The sequence below is a fragment of the Phalangium opilio genome, unplaced genomic scaffold (assembly GCF_054372755.1).
Source record: "Phalangium opilio isolate 3A_F unplaced genomic scaffold, DU_Popi_V2 ptg000082l_1, whole genome shotgun sequence".
Classification (NCBI taxonomy): domain Eukaryota; kingdom Metazoa; phylum Arthropoda; class Arachnida; order Opiliones; family Phalangiidae; genus Phalangium; species Phalangium opilio.
In genome coordinates this window covers 649249-657753 of record NW_028324189.1, presented here as the reverse complement: position 1 = coordinate 657753, position 8505 = coordinate 649249, and the positions used below count along the sequence as shown (strand labels likewise).

At 36.0% G+C, this 8505-nt stretch overlaps 2 long non-coding RNA genes across 2 annotated transcripts; one reads left to right on the top strand and one right to left on the bottom strand.

The window, feature by feature from the left end:
• Nucleotides 1–2319: 2319 nt before the first annotated feature.
• Nucleotides 2320–4291, top strand: LOC149650694 (uncharacterized). The gene is made up of 2 exons (XR_016370935.1): nucleotides 2320–2774; nucleotides 3865–4291. It is a non-coding gene; the product is annotated as an uncharacterized LOC149650694 (long non-coding RNA).
• A 181-nt stretch (nucleotides 4292–4472) lies between these two features.
• On the bottom strand, nucleotides 4473–8177 carry LOC149650693 (uncharacterized). Its single transcript, XR_016370936.1, has 4 exons — nucleotides 7553–8177; nucleotides 7331–7469; nucleotides 5000–5866; nucleotides 4473–4935 (listed from the first exon to the last, which is right to left on the bottom strand). It is a non-coding gene; the product is annotated as an uncharacterized LOC149650693 (long non-coding RNA).
• Between the last annotated feature and the right edge of the window lie 328 nt (nucleotides 8178–8505).

The window sequence follows — 8505 nt, the reverse complement described above, 5'->3', positions numbered from 1 at the left end:
AAGAAAAATAATATTAAAAAGTTTATTTCGAAATTAAATATAAATGTCTTCTCTCGAAAAAAAGAGTTATGGAAGTCTGATCCAAGACACGTCAAAGAGAAAACAACCAAGACCCTTCTGATTGATATCTTTCATTGCGATAACCGAAAAAAGCCCACCAATTTTGGTGGATATCAGGTAAATGATATTTGAACTGTCTGATCTAAGATCTCAAGTTTCGGTGTCCTTTCTTCCTTGACAAAAAATTGCAGCAACTCCGCTTTTGAATGATTAGTGATTTTAAAAGGGAATTTGTTTAAGGGTTACTTAGGGGTAGCGTGTAATGATTTTAGAAACGTTGAATGTAGCGCGTCGAGGGGCTACTCACTGAAAACTCAGTACCGATTTTGAAAGGGATTGGGAATAAGGGTTGTTTAGTGGTTCCAGGTAATCATTTTAGCACTGTTAAAAGCAGCGCGTCGAGGGGCAATTCACTAATGATTATTTTCTTTCATTGGTGACTTTTATTGATGCTTTTAAAGTAACAGGCGGCTCCATTATCACCCCTAGCATGCTGGCTAATCTTCTGGACACGAATTTTACCTTGCCAAAGGCAGGAACCAATCAGACCTAATGCACTAGGTCCCATTGGTTCCTGCCTTTGGTTTACCTAGCCTTTGTCAAGCTTAGCCAACGTTTAGCAGAAAAGACATCTTTCAGGGGCATCAACGGAGCCGCCCTTTGCTTTGAAAGTGATAGGGATCTCTAATTTGGCCGGGACCATCTTGTTACTTTTGTTATTTTTGTATTCAAGGTTGGGCGGGTTTTATTATTATTGTTCACTTGCGCTAATATATTTTTCTTCTATATGCTTAATCTATATATGGTTAATAATATTTATATAATTTTAATTTTAACAATTAACTTATTTCGTAAAAACGCGTAAATTACTTTCCTAACTTCTCAACACTCGGCGACTTGACGCGCTTTCTATCTGGACGCAAAAGCATAATGCTACCATGAATCTGTATAACTATGAATATACAGCTAGTTATATAGATTCATGATGCTACGTTTTGCCCCCCAAATACGCTGGTTTTTCATCCTAACAACCTCGTTTTCAATCGTAATGCTCAGTAGGATATTAGCGTGGAAACAGAGTGGAAATTCTAAGCCGATTAAAAGTTGTTGATAATAAAAATTTTCTTATTATTTTCAGTACCTGGACTCAACACTCGGAAGTTACACGTTAATAAAAATTTTCTTATTATTTTCAGTACCTGGACTCAACACTCGGAAGTTACACGTTAATAAAAATTTTCTTATTATTTTCAGTACCTGGACTCAACACTCGGAAGTTACACGTTAATAAAAATATTTCTATTATTTTCATTGTTAATCTGTTTAATAAAATCTAATGTATCAATAGAATGTATTTCAAAATAAAAACGTGCATTAATACTTTTATAGTTATGACTATGTTATAGAAACTTGATTGGTACCCTCTGAATATAAGCACAAGTATATGTACTTTTTTTTCGAGAAAAGTGTACCACAAAGCGGGGTCATTGTTACATGATTCGAATAATAAACAGAATAAATGACTTTAAACAAAGTTATAATGAATGATTACACATTTTTGAAAATTGTTTTAATTATTAATTTTTATTAAATCTGATTGTATCAATTGGAACATATTTCGAAATAAAATATTGCATTAGTATTTATAAGTCTGCCTGATAAATTTATTTTTACTTGTAAGCTTACTAATTATAGTTAGTGATTAAGGTATAGAAATTTGATTCGTACCCTCTGAATTAGAGTATGATTAAAGTGCTTGCTCAACATGGTAGAGCCGTGAGTCGAATATGATGACGTGAGACCAATGACACACTCTTAATGAACAGTCAGAATAAATGGCTTTATTCAATGAATATTTTGAATACAGTATCAAAGTTATAATGAATGATTTTATGACGTCAGATCACGTGACTATGACGTCAGATCACGGGACATATCACGTTAGATCACGTGACTATGACGTCAGATCACGGGACATATCACGTTAGATCACGTGACTATGACGTCAGATCACGGGACATATCACGTTAGATCACGTGACTATGACGTCAGATCCCGTGACCATGACGTACGATCACGCGACATATCACGTTAGATCACGTGACTATGACGTCAGATCACGCGACTATGACGTCATATCACGTGACCTATGTCGTCAGATCACGTGACCTATGACGTCAGATCACGTGACCTATGACGTCAGATCACGTGACCTATGACGTCAGATCACGTGACCTATGACGTCGCCGAGGTAATTGACTTGTGACGTCACGACAGATGTTAATGGTTAATAGGTAATGACTGTCCATTCAGTTAGGCCTAGCGTTCATTCATTTAGGCCTAGCTTTCATTCATATAGGCCTAGCAGTGTTCAGCTATTTGGATTTCGCGCCTGGGATACAGCGCACCCGAGTCCGCGAATAGGCGCTTTTAGCGCCCCCCGACGTTGGAAATGTATTCGGTTGCAGGCAAAGGTCAGACGGCTCATTCGTTCCTGGAAGCCGCCGAGGTCAGACGGCTCATTCGTTGCCTGGAAAACGTCGAGGAGGGTCGCTTGGAAAAACCTTTCTCACTCAGCTGATCGTGATCCCGGCCTTTGAGGTCGATTCCTGATAGCTCCGCCATTTCACTGATCGTTTTTGCCGAGGACGCAAGCTGAATTGGAAGTTCTTCAACGGCGGCCATTGCTTCGCCTCGTGGTGCTTTAACAGTCCGTAAGCCTAACTTTACAATAATCCAAACTCATCTAGCTCCCCTTAAATTATTTATTTTATTTCAAGTATTTAAATTAATTAGCTAGTGTTAAATGTTAGTGAATTTTATTTATTTATTAAAAATCAAGTACCACAAATAAAATTTTACAACGAGATCTTGGACAAAAGAGAATCCCTTAATAAATGGTTTAGGTGCTATTATTTAAAGATATTAAACGGGTACGTTATTAATTTAGAGTGATCGCGACAGATTTTCGGAAATCAAGTCCCGCCGAACACGAGGACCGTTACCCTAAGCCTAATTAAGCCTTGTCACATTTAAACTCTAGTTATTTACGGATACTGTCTGTGGGAATAGTTTTAAAATAGATAAATAGCGGGTTTAACTAAAATTAGTTTAAGGGCTATCATTAATAAATTTAGAGACAGATTTTCGGAAATGAAGTCCCGCCGAACACGAGGACGGTTGACCTTAGCCTAATTAAGCCTTGTCCCATTTAAACTCTAGTTATTTTACGGATACTGTCTGTGGGAATAGTTTAAAAATAAATAAATGGAAGCTTTTCCTAAAGGTAGTTTATGGGCTATTATTAATTAATTTAGAGATAAAGCGACAGATTTTCGAAAATCAAGTCCCGCAGACATAATTTTAAGACACGTGGACGTTTGCCCTAAGCCCAAGTTCAGCCTTGTCCAATTTCAACTCAAGTTTTTTGGGTTCTCCCTGTGGGAAGTTTAAAACAAATGGCAGATTTTCTAAAATTAGTTTAGGGAATGTTTTCAATTATTTTCATTATTACATAATTTAATTTTAAACAAAGGGTCGATTTTCTTAAAACTATTTTCTATAGAATTTTGGGAAATAATTAGCTAGCGAGAGTATTTATTTAATTCGGGGTGGAAATCATGGTAGTCAAGTCTTCCTTTGATTTAGGGTGGCAAGTAGTAGGTGTAGTTCGTCTCGGTTTATAAATTTGGTAGCCGGTTTTTTAATTAAGGACACCGTCTTCTTAAATTATTTAAATCTACGAGGCTAGTTTGTTAGTAGGCAATAGTTTAATATGTGTTATTAATATGTTTTCATTTATAGATGCTGCAGATATTCTTGGATTTTTCTGTCGCTGGTCATTCCGAGACGTATCCTTCCAGATGACATCCTTTGCTCCGATTGACGCAAGACGAAGCTGTTCTGGACTTGCTATGTATCATTCCTGATGACACGCTTCGTTGGATTCACGTTACATGATGTCTTCTGGACTTGCTCTTTCTCTCAGCGCTGACTTAAAGATTTGGAGGAAATCATCGAACGCTAGAAGACACATCTTTTTTACTTGAAAATTTTTCATGTAACCACTTAACTTAATTTTTTTCGTGGAAATTTTATATGTAACTACTTATTATTTTTTTTCGCGTTCAAACTTTAACTTACAAACCTCTTTAATCTTTTTTTTGTTCGAAATTTTTGTAAACACTTTGGTTTTTTTGTTTTTTATTGAATAAATTTTGCCTTAAACCTCGTTCTTTCTTTTCTTGAATTTTTAAAATACTAGACTTGGTTTCAATTTTCTAGGGTCTGGACTTAGGGGGATATTTTTAGGTTCCTTTTTAAGCTTTTTACTTGATAAAAAAGAAAATATTAACATAAAAACAATTTATTTTTATAAAAAAAAAATTTTTTATGAAATATTTATTAAAAAACAATAAAAAAGCATAAAAAAAGGTCAAAAAAACTACCCTAAGTGTTTTTCTTATGTTTTTGTACCTTCCATAGTAACGAAACTTTAATTTTAAACTTAAGCTACCACCCCCAAAGTAAGCCTTGCGAGCCCAATTTAAATTTAACAAGCCCCTGTTCAACTCGGGAATCATTAAATTTAAACTAAGGCCCGCTGTGAAGCCCCCAAAACCAGGAAACTTCGTCCTTAGCATGGGATTTCCAATGAAAGTCCACTCGATGATAGAAGTTCTCCACTCGATGTTAGATGTCCTCCACTCGATGTTAGATGTCCTCCACTCGATGTTAGATGTCCTCCACTCGATGTTAGATGTCCTCCACTCGATGTTAGATGTCCTCCACTCGATGTTAGATGTCCTCCACTCGATGTTAGATGTTAGATGTCCTCCACTCGATGTTAGATGTCCTCCACTCGAGAGAATGTTCCTGCACAAGAAAAATTCAAATTATTACTTGGAAAAAGGCACATAAATAACTTCAAATTAATTACCTTAATATGAAAATCCACTCGAGTATTTTCGCTAGATGTTCAGGAGTAAAACAAATTACTACCATTTGACAAAAGACACACTCGTAACATTAAACTAAATACCTTAGTATGGGGAAGTAAAATAAAACCATAAAAAGCTAAGCCTTGCCTTAAACCCGCTTAAAATCGTGTTTACTTTTAAAGGACAAAGCGTATAAGCAACCTTCTACCTTAAACATAAATCAGAATTTTATTTAGATCCTACAAAACTCCCTCAAAGAGTTGCCAAACGCTTTTCCCCTAAAAATATTTATAATTAAAACCAGATACCTTAATACCGCAAAGGGAATCTCACCCTTAAAATCCTGATTACGTTCATTATTCTTAAAAGGGAGGGCTAGGACCAGAGAGCACCTATTCCATAATCAAGTATTTTATTTATGTCCTGGCGAAAAGAAAAATCCCTAAAAAGAACAGGACACGTAGCGCTTTCCTTCTAAGAATAAATAGAATAATAAATAATAAACTAAATAGCCTAATAATTGCCTACAATGTTTGACAGGCTGTCGAAATAGTCTTTTTGCTAATGAGATTCCCTTTAAACGGATAAAATCAAAGTGTAGACCTGAATTGAGAATGGAATTGTCCCGTTAATATCGCTTAAATTACTATTAATAAGATTTAATTACTTCACTGAGAGCCTAAAATGTCTAAATTGTTTTCCTAGTGAGATTCAGTTTCAACGGATAAAATCAAAGTGTAGACCTGAATTGAGAATGCAATTTTAAAGGGTTCATTGACCTGATTAATATAGGGTGCAATTTGTCAAATGATAAATAATTCATTCTAGAATCCAACATAAATTTCTCCTTTGGAAACAGATGATAGCTAAAAAATACAATCTGTTCAATTCAAACAATCTAATACGAAATTAAAATTAGTATCAGCTTAATTGGCACAAGCATTTTGAATAACATTAATTGCACTTTCAAATAAATCATTTAAAATAACGAGAAAGATAATTATTAATACGGTTTAGGGTCAATCTTGAAATATTTGTCAAATAAACAATCACTTTGAATTACTTTTAAACCGAGTAAAAGATTGAATAGTAAAACCAGGAATGAATGCAACGCGCAATTAATTAGAAGAATTTAATAAGATTAATTTCAAAAAATTTGAATAAGTACGACATAAATGTGTATCATGAATACTGTGTGCCAAAATAAACTTCTAAATTCTTTCCAAGAAACCATTTCGATACGACTAACTTGTAACTACACAAATGTTACGGTGTAAACAAATGGGCTTGACACCCACAGGACCGGAAATAAGAAAACTTTCATATAGAACATGTGTCCCCTCCTTTGACTAGAAAACTTATAAGACCTTGTCCACTAGTGTGTGCAAAAATCCGCGTATCTCTAGTAGAACCAGAGTTATGAACCTCCAAAGATGGGTGTAATTATGGTGGGATGGGGGGGGGGAAATAGGACTATAACATAGTCAAAGGACACCCCCATATCTCTAGTAGAACCAGAGTTATGAGCCTTCAAAGTTGAGTGTAATTATGGTGGGATTGGGGGGGGGGCAAATAGGACTATAACATAGTCAAAGGACACCCCCGTATCTCTAGTAGAACCAGAGTTATGAGCCTTCAAAGTTGGGTGTAATTAGGGTGGGATTTGGGGGGGGGGCAGAAAGGACTATAACATAGTCAAAGGACACCCCCATATCTCTAGTAGAACCAGAGTTAGGTGTAATGCTATTCCTACGGAGGGGGGTATGTATGCTAACTCTTTTGACTAGAAAATTTATAGGAAATGGTCCACTAGAGTGTGAAAAATAGTATCGCTTGTTCATGGTTAAGCTATCAAAACTTTGGGAAAATTTATTGGTCAAACTGGACAGTGACCCGCTTAGTTTTTAAAAATATTATGGGACATTTTAAAATGTTATGGGACAATGTGTCCTGTGCTTATTTCCGGCCGTGGACACCCATATTAACACCAATAGATTTGTTAATTGAAAATGTTTTAGAGAACTACAGTTCTGCCGTTAATGGTTTTCTACTCGCTTCAGTTAAGGGCAATATACAGCCAATAACCAAAGCAACTAAAGTGCATTAGTTATTTAGAACTATGGAGTTCCAAATAACTACCATTATGTTTGGTAACCAATATATAAAATCAACTAAGGCTATGTTTTCTTCAAACAGACAATGGTCCTAATTAACAAACCTATTTTGCACGTTCGACGATACATTTTTCACCTGTAACGCTTCATTTCCATTCGGTTGCGATAAAATTTTGGAATTTAATCTAAATTAACCCTTATAAATAAAATATTTACCTGGAAAGATCTCTGTATCCACTGAAAGAGGCTATGGCTTCCACAAACGCAGCACCGCCCCAAAGACAAAGGCTTAAGCCTTGGTCGTAATTAACAAACGTATTTGGCACGGTAAACCATAAATTTTCCACTTGCAACGCTTAATTTCCGATTGGTAGCGATAAAACTTTGGTATTTAATCCAAATTAACCCTTAAAATGTACATAAAATCAAAATATTTACCAGCAAAAATCGGACAGAAAATCGCAGCGGCTAGTTCTCACGGAAATCGACCCCAAAATTGACCTTGACTGAAAAGGATTATGGGCTGCAAACACGGACCGCTAGATGGCGCTGCTGAAGTTAGGCTGCGGCAGACTTCAAAATATGGCGGGAGCGTGCGTTTCAATTTTATTGTTTCAGTTTTCTAATATAATTAATAATTTAGTTAATTATAATTTAGTAATGTCTTCTAAACATTCTAAAACACTTTTCTCTACTTTAAAAAGGGGGAACCGGAGTTTATGGGATTCCTACAGCTGGAAAAACAACCATGTTTGTCTAATAAGTTGAAACCTGAAATCATAATAATGAACTAACTCCTATGAAACTTAATTAATTTTACAGGGGACCCAGTTTTACGTGGAGTACATTAGACCCAAGGTGATTTTTATTTTTATTTATTAATGTTAAGGAGATGATGAAGATGAGAAGCCTATTTCGTGGCAAGTTAGAGCCTGGCCAGCTCGAATTATACAGCGTGAAATAGACTATTTAAACGGCCAATAGGGAGCTAACAACTGGGTAGGGGGAAGAGATAGTCTGACGTCACGCAGCCCCCTCTCTGGTTGGAATTTTAGCGCGTAGAATACTGTTTCCAACCATAGGGGGGAATGACGTTTCAGAGTCAGAACTGTTAGCTCCCTATATTACACGGCTTCGTGCATGAATCCTAAATCGTTAGTCTATGAATATTGGTACTCTGAAAAGGTCCGGTCCCACAGATGGTTTTTCCCGTTTTTTTAGAATAAAAACTGTAAAGTATAAGCTTTAATGTAATGAAAAAAGTTTCTTTGAGAAGGACAAGCGAGAATTGCAGACTACACTCGGTTTTGCAGTCCATCTAGCTCCTATTTAGTCTGTGCTAAGCCTTTGACAGGGCCTCACTAGGCGTATGTCGCTTTACCTACCTCATT